Source organism: Magnolia sinica, chromosome 3 (assembly GCF_029962835.1).
Source record: "Magnolia sinica isolate HGM2019 chromosome 3, MsV1, whole genome shotgun sequence".
In the NCBI taxonomy this organism is placed as follows: domain Eukaryota; kingdom Viridiplantae; phylum Streptophyta; class Magnoliopsida; order Magnoliales; family Magnoliaceae; genus Magnolia; species Magnolia sinica.
Window position 1 is genome coordinate 67,844,288 of NC_080575.1, and position 26,487 is coordinate 67,870,774.

Consider the following 26,487-nt stretch of genomic DNA (forward strand, 5'->3'; position numbering starts at 1 on the left):
GGCCTTTTCACCCACCGGACCTAAAACGGACTTTTCTAATAGATCAGGACACCAGAAACTCATCCCTGGGATTAAATTGATCCCATGTATGGCCGTCACGGCCATTACTAGGAAGTTATCTCCCAACCGTCGGTCGCTTCTCTCCCTATTTCACACTAGAGGGAGAGGGAAAGGAAAGAGAGAGGGAGAGAGAAAGAGAGAAAGAGTAAAAGAAGAGAGAGAGAGTGAGGTATGGTTTGGTGCAAATCAAGCTCAACCGAGCCAGGCCACGTTCGAAATTCTGGTCAGGTAACACCTTAACTGTCCACCCTCCTAAGCTTCTAAATCCCAGCCGAAAACGACCTATAATGCGGCCATGAATATGGTTTCCAGCTGTTGCTAGCAACAACCCGAAACCAACCTTTGTAAGGCCATGGAATTAGGCTAAAACTTAGCTGGCAATCAGGCTATATGTCGGCCCGAAACCCAACACTCACTAGGCCAAGGAGAGGTTGTAAGTAGGCCCAAGAAGGGACTGGAAACATGCCAAAAAATTAGGCTAAATCCAGACCATTTTTGGGCCATGCTTAGAGCCGGAACCTACCTGCATCTGACATTGTAAATAGGTTAAAAAATTGAGCTTGAGCTCACGTTGAACAGGATGGAAATCAAGCCTGATATCACGCTGAAAATGGGTTGGAATCCAGGCCTGATAATGGCTGGAAATCTAATTGTAAATGGCTAAAAAATCAGCCTGATAATGGCTGAAAATCTGACTTGTAAGTAGATGAAAAATCAGCTTGATAATAGCTGGAAATCTTATTGTAAATGGCTAAAAAATCAGCCTGATAACAGCTGATTATTCTGCTTGAAAATAGTTGAGATTTTTAGCTTGAAAATAAGTGAAAATCATCTTGAAAATGGGTAAGTTTTCAACTGAAAAACAGCTGAATGTTCTGCTTGAAAATAGCTGAGATTTGCAGCTTGAAAATAGCTGAAAATTCAACTTAAGGACAACATTTTGGGCAAATTAAAAATAGCCCAGAAAAATGGACCTCCATGTGGGCCCAAACGAACTTCAAAAACATGTGGGCCTCACCTCGAACTGCAGCTAGACCTTACCCTGTGTAAACTGGTGGGTCGGACACTACAGCAGGTGGGCCCCACCTCATTTAAGGTGTTGTGGGCCTCACCATGAATCTGGTGAGCATGGTTGAGTTTTGGGCCACCCTCGAGACCACTAGGCTGGGTTGAACCAGGCCCAGTTTAGGCCTCAAACATTGGGCCAAATCGGACTTAAAATTGGAACAAATCCCAGGCATAAATCTGGGCCAATGAAGGGCAAGATCTGGTTGGCCCATCTGCTCTAAAGCAAGCCCAAGTAATTCTACTCATGGGTCCTTTAACCCCCATAGACCTTCAATATGTTTAGAAGCTATTATCTAATATAAAGAAATTCTCTAGGGGATTATTTTAGTGACTAGAAGCCACTAATTTCATGTAGGAAAATTGAATCAAGGGGTGTACTACGACTGTTCTGGTGATGACTCTCCACTTGGGCTTTCCATCTCTAATTTAGCCAAACATAGTATACATTAAATTGCTACACTAGCTTAAGGTCCTAATAATTGTCGTGAAACCTCTAACTTCTATTAATTATCCTATCTCAAATCTATGATTGATGTATTATGTTCATATCACATGCTAAGCTCATATGTTAGGAATGAGTACCATTCTTGAATAATGATCGTTATTCTTATGTATAGAATTGTGTTGCTTGATAGCCAATACTATAGTCTCACAATGGCACATTGAAAACTTTACCATCATTATGTAATTCTATGCACTTTCATATAGGAATTGATGGTTGTGAGTCGTCTTAATATCTAACTCATAATACTACTCATGGAGAACTCCGCCACTGTATGTGAGATACACTTGGGATGTATCTAGGCAGATTGTGTGGAAAATAGGACCCTAAAATTAGTGTCATTTTTTATCATATGGACTTATTTAAGATCCCAAGGTAGAAAAACCTCATGAGCTGGGGATGGTGGTCATGGGACACTATGCCCAAGCTGTCGGCCTACGCTGGGTGACGAGCCCTCCGTAGTGACCATTGATTGCTTAAAAAGGGCTGATTGTAATTGGAACAATAATGGTTTGGCTAATCATGCATCCATAGCATATTGGCGATGACGGGTGGCTAATTCTGGATGCTGTGGCACGTGCCCTTAAGATCATTAGGGCGTCGTTTCACTAGCTCCCAGACCACCGACTATCGACCTATTTGTCTGACTGGATGAGTATTCCTAGGTTGATGATTGCATGGGTGATGAGCCCAAGTCTGATCGAATGAGCATCCCCAGGTCAATGTGTATCCGTACATTCACATATTTCATAAAGATGCATTTTACCTGTTTTGGGACATATCCATAATTTTCTTTTACTACGTTTGCTAAGGCAGCGCTGTGTAACCTTGAGGAAAATTCACACTGAGCTAGCCACTCATTCATCAAATATTCAACTGTACAAAGTACACTAGTGTAGATAGAGAGGACAGCAGCATCGGCCTTGACAGAATGATGGTGGAGCCTAAAGCCGAATATTATGAAGACGAGCCGCAACAAGAAGCAGCTGATTACTTTAGTTTCAATCAGTAATAGTAGTTTTCTTATATTTGATTTGATACAATGATACTTTTAAAATTTGGTACTATGACCCCCAGCTGAGTGGGCTGAATATTCAGAATTTATGATATTATCCATGTTTACTTATGCTATCGCACTCTGATTTTGATACTTCCGCTAATTCTCTGATCTATTAACTCTCGGGTTTCTGGAACGAGTGTCGTACTTAGGTTCTGAAAACCGGGGCATTATACTCACTCATGATCCTTATATACATCACATTGGGCCTCAACCCATGGGCCACAAATACATCACAATCGCCCTCATATACATCAAGTGGGCCACATCACATGGGCCGCACCAATGGGCCTCATATACATCAAGTGGGCCGTATCCGCGGGCCGCACCAATGGGCCTCAAATACATCAAGTGGCCCGCACCATTGGGCCTCATATACATCAACTGGGCTGCATCAATGGGCCACACCAATGGGCCTCATATACATCAACTGGGCTGTATCAATAGGCCGCACCAATGGGCCTCATATACATCAAGTGGCCCGTACCAATGGGCCTCATATACATCAAGATGGGCCACAACAATGGGCCACACCAATGGGCCTCATATACATCAAGTGGGCGGCATCACATGGGCCGCACCAATGGGCCTCATATACATTAAGATGGGCCGCAACAATGGGCCACACCATCTACACTATTCATCTATTTTAGAGATCTTTTTAGAGGATTACCCAAAAATGAATCACATTGGAAGATCATGTGGACCATATCACAAATAACTGTGGAGATAATGATTTTCACCCTTAAAATTACCAAGGCCCACCATAACTTTTATTTTCCATCCAATCTATTCATATGGTCACAAAGACCTAAATCAAGAGGAAAAACAAATATCATATTGATCCAGAACTTCTGTGATCCCTAAAGGATTTCAATGGTAGGCGTTCAATTCTCCACTGTTTTCTACAATGTGGTCCACCTGATAGATCTACCTCATTTTTAGTCTCAGGCCTTAAGATGATCGCACCATCTGAATGGACGGTTTGGATATAACACATCCATCAGTAGGACCCACAAAACTTACTAACAACATCACAGCAATGGGTCCCACCGAACTTGTTGATGTTAATACATCAGCAATATTGCTGGTGTGAGGCGTACTCCAGCCAATCTAATTCAACAGGTGGGTCTCACGTGGGGCCCACCACATATATATGATATAATAATATATATTTATTTATTATATATTTTTTAAAAAGGTCCAGCGTCCACACCTGGACGGTGGATGGATGGTATGGATTTAGAATACATCCATCAAGGTGGGCCCACCCCACACGTGTGGCACGTGTGGGTGGGTCCCATGTCCTAAAGAGGATAGCGTGGATATAAACCACATACATCATGTGGTATTCCACCTTGGATGGACGGTCTGGATCATTGTTGGCCCCATGTGTGGGTGCCACACATACATTCTAGCGGGTCCCACAAATGTACAGTTGGGATATAACACCTACCCCATGATCAAGGCCCACAGAACTTGGTGACGTCAATCTAGCAAATAGCTGGTGGGACCCACTGACTTCAATATAACAGCTAGCTGGAGTGAGGTATACCAGCCATCCTACTTCCATCCCATTGTCCACAGATGGACAGTGAGGATAAAATACAAATATCAGGTGGGGTCCTCATTAGCGTGGCCCACCAGCCTTGAAGTAGCTGATATTTATGTTTTTCCTTCAAAATAGGGGCTGCCTGAATGAGCAGCGAGGTGGCTACAACGTAGGCCCGGTTTGGTCCACTTGGTTGGATGGCATAGATCATATATCAAGGTGGGCCATCATTCATGGAAAGAGAGAGAGAGAGAGAGAGAGAGAGAGAGAGAGAGATCGGTGAGATGGAGGGACCCCGCCACTATGGGCCCCTCTAGGTTACAAAACATATATCAAAGGGGGTCTCAAATAGGATCCACACCATCAATCTGTGGGCCCCACTTGGTCCATCACAAAAAGTACGATCTAAACCTATAAACACCCACCATTTACTCTTCTTCATGGATCCATGGCAAGCTAAACTCCTTGGCTTCTTCTTTGATGTTAGATGATGAAGGTTGAAGGGTTGAGATGAGGATTTTGGGGGGTAGAAAGTGGGCCACACTTGGCTCTCTTCTCTCATTGAGAATGTCTTGGATGGTCTCTCCTCTTTGCTTGCTTGGAAAATGGGTAGGGAAGAGAGAGAGAGAGAGAGAGAGAGAGAGAGAAAGAGAGAGATGTTGTAAGGGAGAGGGATGGGTGATGGGTTTACTTGAGAAGTATGGTTGTGTTGACTTTTGGGGGAGAGAGGGATGCGTGAGATGGGATATGTACTAGACTTGTACATTGATTGATTGATTTGATACTTCGCAGAGATTCTCTTGCGTGGCATTTTTCTTAAAATAAACACAAGCCCACGTCTCCTATCCTGGGTAACACATCAGCGCGCCAGACGTGGCATTGGAACCGGGGCGATGACGCGATCACAAGGGTACAAGGTTCGAGTCGAGCCGACTCAGATCTACGAGATGCGACTTAAGGTTGCGCACAAACGTTGTCTACAGATCGCAAGTTGCCGAAATTTGACGGGGAGGATCGTAAGAGTCTACCGAACGGTATGAACTAGGATACGGGCCTGAAAGCTCTCCCCTCTTAATAAAAATTTCATCCTCGAAATTTACACTATCACGCAGGATAAAGCAAGGGAAAAGGAAGCATCGTCATATACATATAATAATCAATACCACACAAGGCAAAATCAATATATAAACAAATGGGGATAACGCTCTCTAATCTCACCCTCGCGCTCCCAAGACGTCTCCTCAACAGAATGGTGACCCTTACTGAACCTCAGATCCTGGATCAGAAACGTTCGAAACGAGAATACTATGCAGCCTCACAATCTCAACGGTAGGGAGCTATATTAGGAAGTTTCTAGGTTATTCGAACTTGGAGATCTAACCATTCTAAGTTTTCAACAATCATAGAGTGTAGCGTAGCTATCAACAGATATGTGATGTTATCCTCAGGTATTCCTAAGTTATGCTCTGATACCAACTTCTGTCATGCCCTAAACTCGGAAACCGGGCTCACAGAATTCCCAATCGCTGAATCCAGCGCCGACATTCTCTGTAGTGCCCCGTTCTCAGATCCTGTCACCTATATGCCAAATTTCGATCCTGGGATCCTACAAGGAGGATTTTTCAAAGTACATTTTCTCGTAAGAAGCATAACCACAAGTTTACCCAAATCACAAAGGCAACAACATCATCATATATCCACTAATATAAACATTTGAATACAGTGCTGAAAGAGAAATACATATATCAAAAATCAAAGCTCCAAAAGACAGCTGCATCCTCCAAGCTCAATGCTGCTACGACATAACGCCACCTGCACACATCTATTGTGCATAAGCTTATAAAAAGTTAAGAGGGTGGTGTAAGTGTGTGCATAAGGTAAGTGCCACGTATACAATATCAGAGCAACATGGAAACATATTGGTAAGTGCATAAATACCATCAGCCATATCCAGGCTATGCGATGTAGAAACATAATAGGCCAATAACATATACTAAGGAAGCAATGTAGATCAGCTATGCAATGCGGAGATATAGTAAGCCAAACATCGCATACTGAGGATTCAATATAATATGTAAATCCTGACGAGTCCACGAATATCGTCAACCTCATCTAGGCCATATAAATGTAAAAACATAGCAACCTAAATGCCATATGCCACGGATGTAATGCTATATACGGTTCAAATGAAATAACCAAGCCGGAGTGTGAAGTCGGGATGATAGTATTGAAAGGGCCTAGCTATACGTCCTTGTAACACCCCGTGTTTCCAGAGCACAAGTACGAGACTTGTTCTGAAAACCCGAGAGTTAACAAATCAGAGATCTAGTGGATGATTAAAATCAGAGTATGATAGCGTAAGCAAGCATGGATTAATATCATATAAGCTCAATTATTTAGCCCACTCAGCTGGGGGCCTTATTACACTTTTTTTTAAACAAAAATTATCAACGTATCAAATTAAACATAAGAGCACTACTGCTATTAATTTAAATCGAAACAACCGGCCGCTTCTTGTTGCGGCTCGTCTTCGTAATATCTATTTTCAGGCTCCACCATCGTACCATCAGGGTCAGTACTATCGTTTTCTCCACCTATACCTGCATACTCTGTACGGTTGGATATTCGATGAATGAGTGGCCAGCTCAGTGTGAATTCCCCTCAAGATTACACACCGCCGCCTTAGCTAAGCATAATTAAAAACAACAAACATTCAAAATAGTACATGATGCAGTCTTTTATATGCATGGATGCATGAATGCACATCGACCTGGGGATGTTTATCCAGTCGGACTTGGGCTCGTCACCCATGCAATCATCGACCTGGGGATGTATCCAGTCAGACAAATAGGTCGATAGTCGGTGGTCTGAGAGCTAGCATAGTAATCCCTTAATGCTCCTAAGGGAACATGTTACAACATCCAGAATTAGCCACCCGTCATCGCTAATATGCTATGGATGCATGATCAGCCAACCCGTTATTATTCCAATTACAATCAGTCATTTTAAGTTACTCAATGGTCACTACGGGGGGCTTGTCACCCAGCTTACGCCGACAGCTCGAGCATATTGTCCCATTACCACCATCCTCGGCTCATGAGATTTCTCCCACCTTAGGATGCTTAATGAAACCCATCGATCAGTGATCAATCAAATTAATCGAGTAGGGTATCTCATGTCCTACATAACCTCCAATCGAGGGTTCATTCGATTCCACACTCCATCATGTTACATCCTAAGTCTGGGTTCACATACATTAGAGGGTTTACCCACTAATAAGTGTAGTGAATATAGGTTCATAATGACTTACAACAATTCATATGAGAATATACTGCTATAGCATGACAGGCATATGTTAAGCATAATAATCAAAATAGTTCATGATGTAAACTATAAATTAAAATGAGAGCTATCATGTAGCAACTATCACATGCAATCATGTTTCACAATTATCAATCATAAATCCTATATAAATCATATAAGAGATCGCATGCTATGAATTAAAAATTTTAACATTTGATAAAGACTATAACTTAAACCAATTTGGAAATGGAAAGCTTAAGGGGAAAAATCATCACCTTATACTTTGAATCGCCTACCAGTATTGCTAGGGAGTGCGTGTTTCCTTAGAATCAAACCCTATTATGAGTTATAAATTTATACAGTTATGTTCAAGCTTACAAACTATTTAGGGTTAAGATCTCAACCTAAGGTTTAGATTACCTAGCTGGGTCGAACATTGATACATGTAAGATCCAGGTAACGTTAACCACACTCCACATGGAATATATGTATAGTGATCAAACCAGAGATCATGTGGGCCCCTCAGATTACTAGAGAAGTAGTACCCTATCCAAGTCGGCAGGTGGGATGGAAAACTTCGGCCAACTGGCGTGCACGATTAGGATTTATTTGGTAATAATACCAATAAGAGAGGGGTTTTATAGCAATGGATGAAAAGATAGATATTTATATATTAAAATCAGGAAGTGAGAGCCAGACCTTTTAATGTGGCTGAAATGCAACCGGTTTCAAGAGATCCGCACTGGAACTGGAATCGAAATTTTAAAACAGAAAACTGCATGAGATGAACTAAAAAAAATCGATCAAAACAGGATAATTTGAATCCAACTAAATGGGAGAACGGCTAAATTCTAATAATGGTGGGAATTGGAGTTCAGATCTGGGGTTTTACCTGAATCTTTCAGCTTTCTCTTCCTCCCACGTTTCTTCTTTTCTTTCTGTCGTGGCTTATACTGGTGGGACGGGAAGTCTTTTGTAAACATGAGGACCCGTGCATATCCTTCACGTGAAATCTTGGCTAAAATCTTGGCTAGCCTTGGTTTTGGTGATCCTCAGGAGTGTATACATTATGTGTACATGCACCACCAATGTGTAGGGCCTTCAGTGAGGATTAGTGAGATCCATACCGTCTGTCATGTTTTATGGGTCCTATTTAGGCCATCTGACTATGGGTGGTGCAAGATCAAATCTCAAGCGGCCCGTGCTAATGGGGCACACCCCAAATCTAAACTACAGATCATTACAATGACGATTTTCATGGGCATTGGTGTAGCATGCGAAAGAGTTCCATTTCCAAATCGGTCCTTCAGTTAGCAGGGTCCACTGAGGGTGGGGATCATCCCATATGGAGTGGTGAGATCTATTGATGCTAATCCTAGTTGGAACGTAATTGATTTATTGATGCTAATCCTAGTTGGAACGTGATTGTTTTAGGAGGAAGAAACGGAGGTAGTTCTTTTTTAATTTGAATACATATTTCGGAAGGATTTCTATCTTGGAGAGTTGAGACTTACTGTAGCATTGAGTGGGGTCCACTTTGATGGCATTCCCAGAGATCTAATCCGCTCATTAGTTTTGTAGGGTTGTTTTAGGCCAAGGGCCAAAATATGGTGAGAATCCATTGATCAGGTGACCCACACATGGGGTAGGGAAGTGGGGTGAAACCCGTCATTCCACTCTCGGTTTAGTCACTGTAACAACAACTAGCTTGTGCGGAAAGAATGCCAATTCTATTTGATTAGGTGGGGTCCACTTGTGATGATCTTTCGGAGAATCCATGCCATTCACCACTATTTGCATGTCGTTGTATCCCACAGCCCCAAGTTTGAGTCAGATCCGCTTTCCAGGTGGGCCACACGATCTATTAATATATTAAATGGTATTTAACGTTAAACCCCATGCACGTAGAAATTTGAGTGAATTGATATTTTGTGAGAAGTTCCCTTTACTACTAATAGTTGTACGATCCGCTCTGTTCATTGTGTTCCCCATATCCCTCTAGGATTAAGGTTTAAAAATGGGACAGATCTGTTGATCAGGTGGGTCATACTATTCGATTCAAGCATCAATGGTGGCATGTAATGGCATTCAGTATTTACGAACTCGCCATCCATTTTTTAACCGGCATCCGACGCCCGTTATATCGAAATGTGCCGTCCGAATGTCTTAAAATTTGACGAACATGCATCATTTTTCGTGCTCTTTCATGTGATCCAGTTTGGGTCCCGATCTCCCGAGGATGAATAAAATATTCTTTTAATGGCTAATATACTTCAAAATTCCAAGATAATATTTGTACACCTCTAATCGACAAGTTACCGGGCAGTTTGGACTTAGAACCTAAGATCTTCATGATGATCGGTTTACCGTGATGTTCTTGTGGCCCATTTGGCAGATCCAAATATGACCAGGGGTCAGATGACTAGCTAAAAATAAGAGAACTTAATGGTTAACACTCTTACTATGTATGTAGGTGGGTATACGGTCAGTTTCGTAAACGGATAATATGTAAAGCGGGTTTCAGGAGGATTAGGGGTAAAGCATGTGTATCGTCAGATTAGGGTGTCTTATTCATACATGTAGGTTTCTTAGATTGTAATTCTAATGGTGGGTTAAGCATATTCATATGGTGTGAACAAGGTGAACGGATCAGAATCTTGATCTGATAAGTGTACGGACGGATGTAGAGATCAAGTAGCTAAATTAATGGGATCTAAGGGCTGAAATTTTATGTGTACGGTTGATTTATGATAATTAGACCCGGTATAAAATTTCACATGAAACGGATCATGAGAACCATGTGAATTTGAATTCAAGGGATAGGTTGATGGCATTTTTGTAATTATTGTTAATTTAAGAGTTTTGTGAAATCTAACAGTTCTACTTGGTTCTATGTCTATTTCTAAACAATTCTTACAAAATAACTTGCATCTAAATCATTATGGTTAAAGAGTTATTCACCAATTTAGTCGAGGGAAGGTATATGTATCCGACCACATGATCAACGGTCGGATGACTTGATTTATGGATGAAGGTCATTCCCAGTAGTCAGATTCAGGTTTGTGGATAGATGCAAGGTGAGAATAGTTAAATTGGTATCGTACTCATATATATGGTAGATTAAATTTATGGTAACACCCGAGGACTTTCAATACTCGGGTATTGGAAAGTTCGGGTTGTTACAATCTACCCCCCTTAAAAAGAATTTCGTCCCCGAAATTTAATACTTCTACCTTAAATGAGAATGAAGACAATGTTTTCTACCATGTCTCTTTAGCGTTCACCACTTTCCTTGTATGGGTTAGTGACTAACTACTAGGATTGGGGTTGTTACAATCTACCCCCCTTAAAAAGAATTAAACAAAATACTACATCAAGATTTAATGATGCAGGTACCAATTATTAATAGTACGAGTGGTTCATTTATCCTAGAGACGTACGCTATGTCTCCGTATGAAATCCCAATGAGTTTTATTTAAGTTCCTCACAACCCATGAGTTTCTCGTCTAGCAACCAACTAAGGTGTCTTAGCTCTACTAAGGTTAGAAATCATTCTAAATCTAACGGATCGTTTTAATGTTTACCAACGTTAGAATCCTCTATAACATTCCAAACATTTCTCTTGACTTTTCTTTTTTCTTTAATGCTAGTTCCCCACTATCTAAGGTATGACTCAATCTTCTAGTTTTCAGTATTCGAGTTGTCACGAATAGATGATCATAGTGGGTTTGAGCCCGATACATCGATCCTTTGCCTACGTAGAACAGAGGATTACTAGTATCAATCCATAATCCTACTAAATCTTGATCCTTTGCTTGATCAAGGCATTAGAGTCATTGAGATTTGCTAGGACTTAGAATTCGAGTCAAACCATGTAAACTTTGTTTAAATATAGTTCCATCAATCCGTGATCCCGATTATTCTAGACTCGTGGAAAATATCATGTAATCTTATATCCTCAAGTTTATGCGGCCCATTACGCTTTCATTGCGCGCTCTAATCACCTAATGCACTACTTGGAAGTTTCAAGACTAGGATTTATTTATTTATTAAATTTTTTTTTATGGAACCTGAGTTTGAAATTTTGGTAATTTATCTATGTTTTAAATCTAGTTCTAATATGCTTAGTCTCAGGTTGAAATTTACTCAGAATTCTATGACTTCGTCACTAATTAATCTTAAGTATTGAGATTCATGAAAACTCTTATCTTTAATTAACAAGATGTATTAGAGAATTTAAACTATAACCCCTACTATGATTCTTCAAGTTTGGGGAACATTCACGACTGACCCACGACTGACCTAATGTACGATGTGGTGAGTAATGGGATTTCCTTACAATGCCTAAGGTTGTTTCATTCCCTGGAGATGGCAACAATATGATTTCTAACTACAAAATTTTTAAAGAAGTTCAAATTTTGAGATTTATAAAATTTGTTCACCAAGGGTTAAGTCCAAGGAATGTTCTCGTTGGATCTCAAATACGTCATGGTGGGTATTTGTTCTTCCACAATACCTAAGTTTATCTTCTAGTTCAAATGACCAAACATGAGATTTCTAAGGGAATCTAAGTTCCATTCCTAAGTCCTAAGATTATCCAACAATGTGCTAGGGGCCTAAGATTTGGAATTTCTATATTCTCAATTACTTCTACCTATAAGGGATTCCACATCATTTCAACTGACTATCTTAATTATTTATGAGGGGAAACTAAGTTTGGGTTTCTACATTTGTTCTTTCTACCTACATTCTACGGGGATTTTCCTAAAGTTCCATATAATTTTATTTTATTATTTTTTTTTAAAAAAAATCCCACAGCCTAGCTATCTCAGACTCTGCTCTGATACCAACTGTAACACCCCGTGTTTCCAGAGCACAAGTACGAGACTTGTTCTGAAAACCCGAGAGTTAACAAATCAGAGATCTAGCGGATGATTAAAATCAGAGTATGATAGCGTAAGCAAGCATGGATTAATATCATATAAGCTCAATTATTTAGCCCACTCAGCTGGGGGCCTTATTACACTTTTTTTTTAAACAAAAATTATCAATGTATCAAATTAAACATAAGAGCACTACTGCTATTAATTTAAATCGAAACAACCGGCCTCTTCTTGTTGCGGCTCGTCTTCGTAATATCCATTTTCAGGCTCCACCATCGTACCATCAGGGTCAGTACTATCGTTTTCTCCACCTATACCTGCATACTCTGTACGGTTGGATATTCGATGAATGAGTGGCCAGCTCAGTGTGAATTCCCCTCAAGATTACACACCGCCGCCTTAGCTAAGCATAATTAAAAACAACAAACATTCAAAATAGTACATGATGCAGTCTTTTTATATGCATGGATGCATGAATGCACATCGACCTGGGGATGTTTATCTAGTCGGACTTGGGCTCGTCACCCATGCAATCATCGACCTGGATATGTATCCAGTCGGACAAATAGGTCGATAGTCGGTGGTCTGGGAGCTAGCATAGTAATCCCTTAATTCTCCTAAGGGAACATGCTACAACATCCAGAATTAGCCACCCGTCATCGCCAATATGCTATGGATGCATGATCAGCCAACCCGTTATTATTCCAATTACAATCAGCCATTTTAAGTTACTCAATGGTCACTACGGGGGGCTCGTCACCCAGCGTAGGCCGACAGCTCAGGCATAGTGTCCCATTACCACCATCCCTGGCTCATGAGATTTCTCCCACCTTAGGATGCTTAATGAAACCCATCGATCAGTGATCAATCAAATTAATTGAGTAGGGAATCTCATGTCCTACATAACCTCCAATCGAGGGTTCATTCGATTCCACACTCCATCATGTTACATCCTAAGTCTGGGTTCACATACATTAGAGGGTTTACCCACTAATAAGTGTAGTGAATATAGGTTCATAATGACTTACAACAATTCATATGAGAATATACTGCTATAGCATGACAGGCATATGTTAAGCATAATAATCAAAATAGTTCATGATGTGAACTATAAATTAAAATGAGAGCTATCATGTAGCAACTATCACATGCAATCATGTTTCACAATTATCAATCATAAATCATATATAAATCATATAAGAGATCACATGCTATGAATTAAAAATTTTAACATTTGATAAAGACTATAACTTAAACCAATTTGGAAATGGAAAGCTTAAGGGGAAAAATCATCACCTTATACTTTGAATCGCCTACCAGTATTGCTAGGGAGTGCGTGTTTCCTTAGAATCAAACCCTATTATGAGTTATAAATTTATACAGTTATGTTCAAGCTTACAAACTATTTAGGGTTAAGATCTCAACCTAAGGTTTAGATTACCTAGTCGGGTCGAACATTGATACAGGTCAGATCCAAGTAACGTTAACCACACTCCACATGGAATATATGTATAGTGATCAAACCAGAGATCATGTGGGCCCCTCAGATTACTAGAGAAGTAGTACCCCATCCAAGTCGGCAGGTGGGATGGAAAACTTCGGCCAACTGGCGTGCACGATTAGGATTTATTTGGTAATAATACCAATAAGAGAGGGGTTTTATAGCAATGGATGAAAAGATAGATATTTATATATTAAAATCAGGAAGTGAGAGCCAGACCTTTTAATGTGGCTGAAATGCAACCGGTTTCAAGAGATCCGCACTGGAACTGGAATCGAAATTTTAAAACAAAAAACTGCATGAGATGAACTAAAAAAAAATCGATCAAAACAGGAGAATTTGAATCCAACTAAATGGGAGAACGGCTAAATTCTAATAATGGTGGGAATTGGAGTTCAGATCTGGGGTTTTACCTGAATCTTTCAGCTTTCTCTTCCTCCCACGTTTCTTCTTTTCTTTCTGTCGTGGCTTATACTGGTGGGACGGGAAGTCTTTTGTAAACATGAGGACCCGTGCATATCCTTCACATGAAATCTTGGCTAAAATCTTAGCTAGCCTTGGTTTTGGTGATCCTCAGGAGTGTATACATTATGTGTACATGCACCACCAATGTGTGGGGCCTTCAGTGAGGATTAGTGAGATCCATACCGTCTGTCATGTTTTATGGGTCCTATTTAGGCCATCTGACTATGGGTGGTGCAAGATCAAATCTCAAGTGGCCCGTGCTAATGGGGCACACCCCAAATCTAAACTACATATCGTTACAACGATGATTTTCATGGGCATTGGTGTAGCATGCGAAAGAGTTCCTTTTCCAAATCGGTCCTTCAGTTAGCAGGGTCCACTGAGGGTGGGGATCATCCCATATGGAGTGGTGAGATCTATTGATGCTAATCCTAGTTGGAACGTGATTGTTTTAGGAGGAAGAAACGGAGGTAGTTCTTTTTGAATTTGAATACATATTTCGGAAGGATTTCTATCTTGGAGAGTTGAGACTTACTGTAGCATTGAGTGGGGTCCACTTTGATGGCATTCCCAAAGATCTAATCCGCGCATTAGTTTTGTAAGGTTGTTTTAGGCCAAGGGCCAAAATATGGTGGGAATCCATTGATCAGGTGACCCACACACGGGGTAGGGAAGTGGGGTGAAACCCGTCATTCCACTCTCGGTTTAGTCACTGTAACAACAACTAGCTTGTGCGGAAAGAATGCCAATTCTATTTGATTAGGTGGGGTCCACTTGTGATGATCTTTCGGAGAATCCATGCCATTCACCACTATTTGCATGTCGTTGTATCCCACAGCCCCAAGTTTGAGTCAGATCCGCTTTCCAGGTGGGCCACACGATCTATTAATATATTAAATGGTATTTAACGTCAAACCCCATGCACGTAGAAATTTGAGTGAATTGATATTTTGTGAGAAGTTCCCTTTACTACTAATAGTTGTACGATCCGCTCTGTTCATTGTGTTCCCCATATCCTGCTAGGATTAAGGTTTAAAAATGGGGCAGATCTGTTGATCAGGTGGGCCATACTATTCGATTCAAGCATCAATGGTGGCATGTAATGGCATTCAGTATTTACGAACTCGCCATCCATTTTTTAACCGGCATCCGACGCCCGTTATATCGAAATGTGCCGTCCGAATGTCATAAAATTTGACGAACATGCATTATTTTTCGTGCTCTTTCATATGATCCAGTTTGGGTCCCGATCTCCCGAGGATGAATAAAATATTCTTTTAATGGCTAATATACTTCAAAATTCCAAAATAATATTTGTACACCTCTAATCGACAAGTTACCGGGCAGTTTGGACTTAGAACCTAAGATCTTCATGATGATCGGTTTACCGTGATGTTCTTGTGGCCCATTTGGCAGATCCAAATATGACCGGGGGTCAGATGACTAGCTAAAAATAAGAGAACTTAATGGTTAACACTCTTACTATGTATGTAGGTGGGTATACGGTCAGTTTCGTAAACGGATAATATGTAAAGCGGGTTTCAGGAGGATTAGGGGTAAAGCATGTGTATCGTCAGATTAGGGTGTCTTATTCACACGTGTAGGTTTCTTAGATTGTAATTCTAATGGTGGGTTAAGCATATTCATATGGTGTGAACAAGGTGAACGGATCAGAATCTTGATCTGATAAGTGTACGGACGGATGTAGAGATCAAGTAGCTAAATTAATGGGATCTAAGGGCTGAAATTTTATGTGTACGGTTGATTTATGATAATTAGACCCGGTATAAAATTTCACATGAAACGGATCATGAGAACCATGTGAATTTGAATTCAAGGTATAGGTTGATGGCATTTTTGTAATTATTGTTAATTTAAGAGTTTTGTGAAATCTAACAGTTCTACTTGGTTCTATGTCTATTTCTAAACAATTCTTACAAAATAACTTGCATCTAAATCATTATGGTTAAAGAGTTATTCACCGATTTAGTCGAGGAAAGGTACATGTATCCGACCACATGATCAACGGTCGGATGACTTGATTTATGGATGAAGGTCATTCCCAGTGGTCAGATTCAGGTTTGAGGATAGATGCAAGGTGAGAATAGTTAAATTGGTATCGTACTCATATATATGGTAGATTAAATTTATGGTAACACCCGAGGACTTTCAATACTCCGGTATTGGAAAGTTCGGGTTGTTACAGTCCTAGAGGCAAGGGGGTGAATAGGACGATGCTAAAATAAAACTTTAACAGCGGAATAAATGAATATGATAACCAGATAAAATAAATTAATTCACAATGCTGAAATAAAAGCAATCTCAATAAACAAGAATTGAGAGGTTGATACGAATTCAGTTCTAAGGACAACCTTACATCATAAAAACCAAGGGTTTATGGTAGGACAACCTTATTTCTAGAACGTCCTTTGTATCAAAAACTCAAACCGAAGAGGAAAATAAATAGCAAGGAATTGAAATAAATTGTAGGAATTTGAATCTAAATTATTATAACATTCCCATTGCGCTTGAAATGTAAATTTTACAACATTCACATCCACACATACATTCCACAAATCTGAATGATAAAAGATATAACACTTAAGCAAGCATTCAAACCACAAGACAAAGAATTGTAGTGGTTCGCCTGTGTTTACACCAACTGTTCAACAATAGCCACATAGAATGTTACTCTACTCCTAATATCCTCACACAGGGGATATTAGCGTTCACTAACAAAATAGGTTTCACAGGTTCACCTAAAACCTTCACAATTGTGTCTTTCTAACTTGGGCTTACACAATCCAAAAACCCACACTGTCTGAGTTTTTTGGCTCTCCTCAGATAACCATACAATGAGATTTTTCTGGCGAATCTCAAACAAAAACCAAAAGAATAGAAATTTTACATAAACGTAAAATACCTGGATTTCTCCTTTTTGTAGTAGCCCGGTAGAACCAATCGGAGTAGATGTTCAAATCAACGTTCAATGTCCAATACTCACTTTACAATGGTTCTAAGTTCTAATTGATTTTAAATTAAATCAAATGGGCTAATTGATTTTAAATTAAATCAAATGGGCTTAGCTCTATTTGATTTTGATTCCAAGAAGAAGGAATACAATAATTCCTCTTTTCATATAAGATTGAAATATAAGAATAAAATTAAATAAGAAAAGATAACAAAAGAATATTAAATATGCACAGCGTAGCTTAAAATGATCAAACTTATCTCAGAGTGGAGGCTTGAATTTTCTTGAAATTAATCGATGAAAAACTCTGAAATTCGTGTTCAATTTATAGATGAAAAGATCACGTCTACGACTGGTCTTAAGAACCCTTCGACTGGTCGTAGCTTCAACGACATTTTGAATTATTAAGCGCGATCTTTGAAAACCGTTCTATGACTGGTCTTAGGGAGTTTACGACTGGTTATGGACCACCTACGATCGATCATAGCTGACCCAGGACTTGTCGTAGATAACAAGGCTTGGTTGCTGGAGTTTGAGTCATAGTTCTAGGACTGGTCGAAGGTCGAGTCATGAGCTCCCTATGATCGGTCGAACAATCTCCAGGACTAGTCGTAGAGTAACCAAAAAATTTTAAAAATCTTCAACAACTTAGGACTTGTCGTGGAATTTCTTGGACTGGTCGAACCAGTGCTAGGACTAGTCGAACAAGGTCCAGGACTAGTCTTAGAACAGACTAATTCATATAAATAGATTCATTTTGAATTATGTATACAAAATGACCTACCCTAAGGTCAATCTAAGGTCTATCATACCTGGATCATTAAGTATGAACATTGAACTTCATTCTTTTCAGATAATGGTTGACCTTTGAATCTTATGAAGCTTAAGATCTCTACTTGATGTAGCTTGATTTTGAGATCTTCTAAAGCTTGAAATTAAACTTCATCTTGAGTTGTACTTGAGTCTTGAAATGTACTTGAGTTTTGAAATGTACTCTTCTTATCGATGTAGCTCTGAACATAGATGCTTAAAGTACATGACTTTTCATTTCTTGAAGCAGAGCATTGTACAAGTCTTGAACCATTGTGATGCAGTGTCTTGATTATATACATATCAACATACAAACATAAGACACAGATGGAGGTTTTGGCACAACAAAATTTGACAATCAAAGGAGTACGAGACCATAGCACTTACAATCTCCCCCTTTGTCAAATTTGTGACAACTCATATAAAAATAAGAGAAGCACCACATACATAATAAAGAATCATGCACCAGTTGACATAAACTAACAAGCACAGAACATTCATCTATACTTACTCCCCCTGAGTAGCAGCACACATATGAAAAAATATATAATGATTGCTACACATATTATAGTACTACTCATATCCATAAGCAATCAAACTAAAAGCTTCTAATAGAGCTTCCAAAAGCCTTCTCCCCCTTTTTATCACAAAAAATGACAAAGGAAGAAACAATGTAAAGTATTAAAAGATAGAGTAATAGATGGATTTAATCGACAATATATAAGCAAGTAAAAGTTCACAATCCATTTACCAGATTAACTAAAAAGTCAGCAAACCAACTAAAGTGTACAATCCAACATAAGTATGAAATTTAATACAGACCAAGAATTAAAATCATTCAATCAGATCCTGAAGATGGAGCAGGAATGGTAGGATCAAGTTTATGCATCCCCTTGTTCAAGCGCCTAAGATACTTGCGCATATATTTAAACTGAAGATCTTGGGGAACATTCATATTCTCTACCTTCTCCTCTAGAGCACGAAGACAAGCATCAAACTCAGATGGCTCATAGTCAAGATCATTTCTAGAATCTGAATCAAGTTCATCGAAAATATCATTCATATCAACATCATCAGGAAGATTGCCAGCATCTTCTGATTCATTCCCAGCTTCAGTACCACTACCACCAACATCCACTTGGCCAGGAGCCAATCCCAATTTCATCTTGTTAATATTTGTATTGTTAAAAATAAGATGATGAATAGGGGCCTCTCCAATAGGCATAGCCACGAGCATGTGAGTAGCTAAAACAGTCATAAGATAGGCAAATGGAAGATCACTATGACCAGGATGGATTTGAAACTGAATGATGGAATGACAAATTAAAGAAGGTAGACAGATCTTTACACCAGTAATGACATAGTGCAAAACACGAACCATGAAGGCAGTTAGTTTTATTTTGTTGCCAGACCGTGAATACAGATTTGAGATAAAGATTCTATGAAGAACCCTGTATCTGGGTAACAAATATCTTAAGGGGAGTGCATTTCCTTTATGGGTCCATTGCACTTCCATATTGCATAAATCTCTAGTGGGCATCTATTTTTCTGATTCAGAGGGTTTTTCAGATAATGTATAAATGGGAATACCCTCATCATTAACAGGGATTTCTATGAGACCAGCTATTAAATGTCGATTTACTTCAAATAGACCTTCTCTAGTATCAATTTTAAACGTTAAATTTTCATATAAAAAATCAGAGATGCATGCTAACATGGATTGAGCAATAGACTGGTATGCAGGCCCACCCCAATGTAAGGTGTTATCCCAACCTACAGATTAGAGTAGAGGTAGGATACCAAAGTGAGCAATGTGGTTAAGATCAACTAGACGTTCAACGATGACATTACACATATGCAAATCTCGTACATTGAATGGATCATTTTCAGGAGACCAAAGATGGCGTTGTGTGATAGGAGTTGATCTAGAAGAAGATGGACCACAAGAAGATTTTTTTTTTCCTTTGGGATCCATTTGCAATACTAGATACAAGAAAACAACTAGATTCAAAAATATGGAATTGGTTTTGATAGATCAGATTTTTGAAAAGAAGAACCCCAATCTTACATTGAAAGACCAAATAAAGTGCACAAGAGTGAAAAACGAGATACAATAAGCAAGATTCTACAAGAAAAATGCAAAAGAACCACTAACCTTGAAGGAAAATGATGGTGGGTTCGACTGGTCAGGCTTGGGCTCGTTGGAGAGTGAAATGGAAATGAAGAAGAAGAAGCATATCCCCAATTTAAAGTGATTTCACAAGTTCCACAACTAGTCGTGGATATACACGACTCGTCGTACCAAGACTGGTCGAGTACCGGCCAAAAATTGCATTTTACAATAATTTTAAAATTCAACCAAAAAGATAAATAAACATATATATAATATGATACAATAATGCAAGAATATTCAATTTAAATTGCACATACCAAGATCAAACTTTAATTTATTAAACCTACTTTTGTCAAGCGGTTTAGTGAAAATATCCGCAAGTTGAGTCTCGGTAGGAATATATTCCAAAGATATTATTTTTTCTTCCACTAATTCATGAATGTAATGATACCTAATGTCAATGTGCTTGGTACGTGAATGCTGGATTGGGTTTTTAGAAATATTTATTGCACTGGAATTATCGCAATATAAAACCATTGAGTCCTATGTAATTCCATAATCGCTTAACATACGTTTCATCCAAATAAGCTGAGTACATGCATTTCCAGTGGCAATGTATTCAGCCTCAGCAGTTGAGAGCGATATAGAACTTTGCTTCTTACTAAACCAAGAAATTTCCAATATAAAAACAACCACCACTAGTTGATTTTCTATCATCAATATTACTAGCCCAATCAGCATCTGAATACCCAACCAACTGGACACTAGTATCATATGGATACCAAAGACCCAAATGCATAGAACTTGCAACATATCTAATAATCCTCTTAACAGTAGTTAAATGAGATTCTTTAGGATTAGACTGATATCTAGCACATATACCAACACTGAAATCTATAACAGGTCTACTAGCAGTTAAATAAAGCAAAATGCCGATCATGCTACGATACAATTTAGGATTCACATCTTTACCTGTAGAGTCTTTTGAAAGTCTTAGAGTTGTACTCATAGGAATCTCAAAACTCTTACCATTCCCAAATCCGAATCTTTTAATCAAGTTCAAGGCATACTTAGTTTGAGAAATAAAAATTCCACAGGTAAATAGTTTAACTCCCCAACAATGCTCATTTCAAACTTAAATTTCATTAAATCTGCAAACTAAACAGTCATGTCAGTACATGTTAATCCATAAATAATATCATCCACATAGATCTGAACCAATAAGATATCAACATTATGTTTCTTAACAAAGAACGTCTTATCGACACTACCCATTTGAAAATTATGACTGAGTAAAAACTTAGTCAATTTCTCATACCATGCTCTAAGAGCTTGTTTTAGACCATAGAGAGCCTTTTTAAGTTGGTATTCACAATCAGTAAACTTAGGGTCTTCAAACCCTGTAGGTTGTTCAACATATACTTCTTCATGTAAATCACCATTCAAAAAAGTACTCTTTACATCCATTTGATAAATCTTAAATTTTCTATAGCATGCAATGGATATAAAAAGTCTAATTGATTCAAGGTGAGCAACTAGGGTAAAGGTTTCATCGTAATCGATGCCTTCAATTTGAGTGTACCCTTGTACAACCAGTCTTGCCTTGTTTCAAATTATATTTCCAAGTTCATCAAACTTATTTTTGAAAATCCATTTTGTTCCGATAATGTTTTTTTCTTTAAGTCTAGGAACGAGATACCAGACATCATTATGAACAAATTGATTAAGTTCTTCCTTCATGGCAACTATCCAGTTTTCGTTAGAAAGAGCTTCTTTTACATTCACCAGTTCTATCTGGGAAGTAAAGCACATGTAATTACATATGTCTTCTAATTGTCTACGAGTGCGCACACCATTAAGAGGGTTTCCAAGAATTTGAGTAGTTAGATGATCTTTGATAGTCCTCAGTTTAGAGTTTTCTTGATTTGATGAAGTATCTGGTTTGTCAATTAAAAGAACTTCATCATTATCTGAACTTGGGGCAGGTGTATTCAACTGATCATCAATGAACACATTAATGGACTCTTGAATCATACCGGTCCTGTTGTTCAGTACACGATATGCACGACTATTTAAAGAGCATCCTAAAAAGATCCCTTTATCACTCTTAGTGTTAAACTTTCCCAAATTTTCATGGTCACATAGAATATAGCACTTGCTGCCAAAAACTCAAAAGTATTAGATATTAGGCTTCTTATCAAACCAAAGTTCGTAAGCTGTTTTATTATTAGATTTACAAGTATAAACCTAGTTAATAATATAGCAAGCGGTATTCACTGCTTCAGCCCAAAGATTTCTAAGGAGCTTCATACTATTTAACATTACATTTCCCATTTCTTGAAGCACATTATTTTTCCTCTCCACAATTCCATTTTGTTGTAGTGTTTTAGGCGCAGAGAATTCATGCGATATTCCCTGATCGCTACAGAACTTTTCAAAATTGCTATTCTCGAACTCAGATCCATGATCACTGCGGATCTTATAGACTTGAGAACTTTTTTCAGTCTAGATCCATTTGATAATCTTTTTTACTTCATCAAGGGTTTCTGATTTGTCCCTTAAAAACGTAACCCAAGTGAATCTAGTATAATCATCCACAATAACCAAGATGTATTTTTTACCACCTCGACTCTCCGTCCTTGTAAGTCCTATAAGATCCATGTGGAGTAGCTCGAGTGATCTTAATGTGGTATTAGAGTTCACCTTTTTGTGAGAGCTCCTTATTTTCTTTTCATACTGGCATTCACCACATATTTTGTCTACTTTTTGTAATTTAGGTAGTCCTCTTATTTGTTCTCCTTTGCTCAATCTGTATAAATTTCGGTAGTATACATGTCCAAGGCGTTTATGCCATAATTCTGTCTCATCGGTATGGACCATGTAACATTGTTGATTAGATGAGCTATCATCGCTTACAATATAACAGTTTTCAGAAGTTCTGTGACCAGTTAATATTACAGAACCCATTTTGTTTATGATTTCACAACCTTGATTGGAAAATTTCACACTATGGTTGTTATCACATATTTGGGATATGCTTAACAGGTTGTGTTTTAGCCCCTCAACATATAAAACGTTCTTAAATAAGGGAAGATTATAGAGTTGAACCATACCTTGGCCAATTATCTTTCAATTGCTTCCATCACCAAAAGTAACTGACTCATCAGTCATATCTTTAAGATCGGTGAATAAAGCCTTGTCGCCTGTCATATGCCTAGAGCATCCACTATCTAGGTACCACTTTGAATGACTTGTAGCATTGAAAGCGGTGTGGGCAACCAAGCAGGCAACCTTAGGAACCCATTTCAGAACTGTTTTGGGTTTAGGAGTATAGTTGGTCTTCTTCTATCTGTTGTTATAAGAATGACCCACTGAGTTAAATTTTAAGAGCTCCTTGAGTAAATCAACTATCTTTTCAGCTAGTGGGTTTCTGTTTTGATTTTTGAAGTTGACATAGGTTTTTGAAAAGCTTTTGTATTTTTAGAAAAACCTTGACTAGTATTTTTCCCTTTTGAGTTAGAGGACTCTCCTTTCACAAACTTAGGAGGAGTATTCTTTTATTTAGGAGGAACATTTTTATCGTAGCCCAACCCGGATCTGTCGCCACATTTTCTACTTCTGGATAAAAGTTTTTCTAACTTTGGATCTCCTTGGGCATACCTCCATGTATTATTTAAACTCAGAAGAGAAGATACTTCATTTTTAAGTTTCTCATTTTCAGATTTCAGATTTTCAATCAAGGAGGTTTTGAATTCTAAATCGCATTTTGATTTTTCAAAACAATCTGAAATTTGGGAATTTTCTAAAACAAGAGATTCAAAACTTCCATTGAGTTTAAAAAACTTTTCTTTTTAAAGTTTAAGTTTGACAACAATTTTACAACTTTCCTTGTATAAGGCATTGTAAGCGTCTTAAAGATCATCTTCATTTTCATAATCACTATTCAGATTTTCTTCGCTAGTTAAATCATCAAGATCTAAAAAAGTGAATTTGGCTTGAGTCATAAGGGCTTTAACTTCACTGCCCGACTCAGTTTCAGAATCTTCTGATTCAGAAGAAGCTTTAGAATTAGATGATTCATCCCAAGTGGCCAACATACCTTTCTTTTCGGGTTTGTCCTTTTTAGGACATTTGTTTGCTAAATGCCCATTTTCTTGGCAGTTGTAACATTAATTATCTTTCAAAGACTTCCAAGTTTTAGATTTAGGTTTTGATCTTTTCTTATCATTGATTTTTAAAAATCAACCCTCTTTTTACTCTTGAAAATTTTGTAAAACTTTTTCGCCAAAAGAGCCATATCATCTTCAGAATCAGAGTTTTCTTGAGAAATACATTTAGAGGATTTAAGAGCGATAGATTTACTTTTAGGATCTTTAAAGTTTAACTCATAGGTTTGTAAAGAACCAACTAGTTCTTCTACCCTCATATTGTCCATATCATGAAGTTCCTGGATCGCGGTTACCTTAGAGTTGAACCGTTCAGGAAGTGAGCATAGTATCTTTGCACACACTTTACTTTCTAGGATTTTATCGCCAAGATCCCACATTGAGTTTATAATGTCATTTAATCTTGTGTAAAAGTCCATAAACATTTCATTTTTCTTCATATGAATTTCTTCAAATTTGGTTATGAGGAGTTGGACTTTAGATTTTTTGACAATTGTAGTACCCTCGTGTGTCATTTCTAATATATCCCAGGCTTGCTTTGCAGTATCACAAGATATGATTCTTTTGAACTCATCCGGTGATAGTGCGCAAGTGATTACATTTAATGCTTTTGCATTGGCACTACTCTCATTTTTCTGAAGAGTGGTCCATGAGAAATACGGTGTTACTCTCATTGATTTTGAACCATCGATACCAGTCACTTCAGTGGTAGGTGGGTTCCATGCAGTCACTGTGGCTTGCCACACACTCTCATCCATTGATTTGAGGAAGATCCTCATCCTGGCTTTCCAATAGGCATAGTTGGAGCCATCAAAGGGTGGAGCCTAGTGACTGATAGGCTATCAAAATTTGACATCTTTTAAATAGCTTAGATTGTTAGCTCAGGAAATAAATCCAAATAAAAAGTAATAAGAACGAGCTATTAAGCTCTGCTACCACTTGAAATGGCCTACCTATACGTCCTAGAGGGGAGGGGGGAGGGTGAATAGGACGATGCCAAAATAAAACTTTAACATCAAAATAAACAAATATGATAACCAAATAAAATAAATCAATTCACAATGCTGAAATAAAAGCAACCTCAATAAACAAGAATTGAGAGGTTGATACAAATTTAGTTCTAAGGACAACCTTATACCATAAAAACCAAGGGTTTATGGCAGGACAACCTTATTTCTAAAATGTCTGTTGTATCAAAAATTCAAATCGGAGAGGAAAATAAATAGCAAGGAATTGAAATAAATTGTAGGAATTTGAATCTAAATTATTACAACATTCCCACTGTTCGTGAAATGTAAATTTTACAACATTCACATCCACTATGCATTCCACAAATATGAATGATAAAAGATATAACACTTAAGCAAGCATTCAAACCACAAGACAGAATTATAGTGGTTCGCCTGTGTCTGCATCAACTATTCAATAATAGCCACACAAAATGCTACTCCACTCCTAATATCCTCATACAGGGGATATTAGCGTTCACTAACAAAATAGCTTTCACAGGGTCACCTAAAACCTTGACAATTGTGTCTTTTTAACTTCGGCTTACACAATCTAAAAACCTACACTATCTGAGTTTTCTGGCTCTCCTCAGATAACCACACAATGATATTTTTCTGGTGAATCTCAAACAAAAACCAAAAAAATAGAAATTTTACATAAACGTAAAATACCTGGATTTCTCCTTTTTGTAGTAGCCCAGTAGAACCAATCAGAGTAGATGTTCGAATCAACATTCAATGTCCAATACTCACTTTACAATGGTTCTAAGTTTTAATTGATTTTAAATTAAATTAAATGGGCTTAGCTCTTTTGATTTTGATTCCAAGAAGAAGGAATACAACAATTCCTCTTTTCATATAAGATTGGAATATAAGAATAAAATCAAATAAGAAAAGCTAACAAAAAGAATATTAAATATGCACAGTGTAGATTAAAATGAACAAACTTATCTCAGAGTGGAGGCTTGAATTTTCTTGAAATTAATCGATGAAAAACTCTGAAATTCGTGTTCAATTTATAGATGAAAA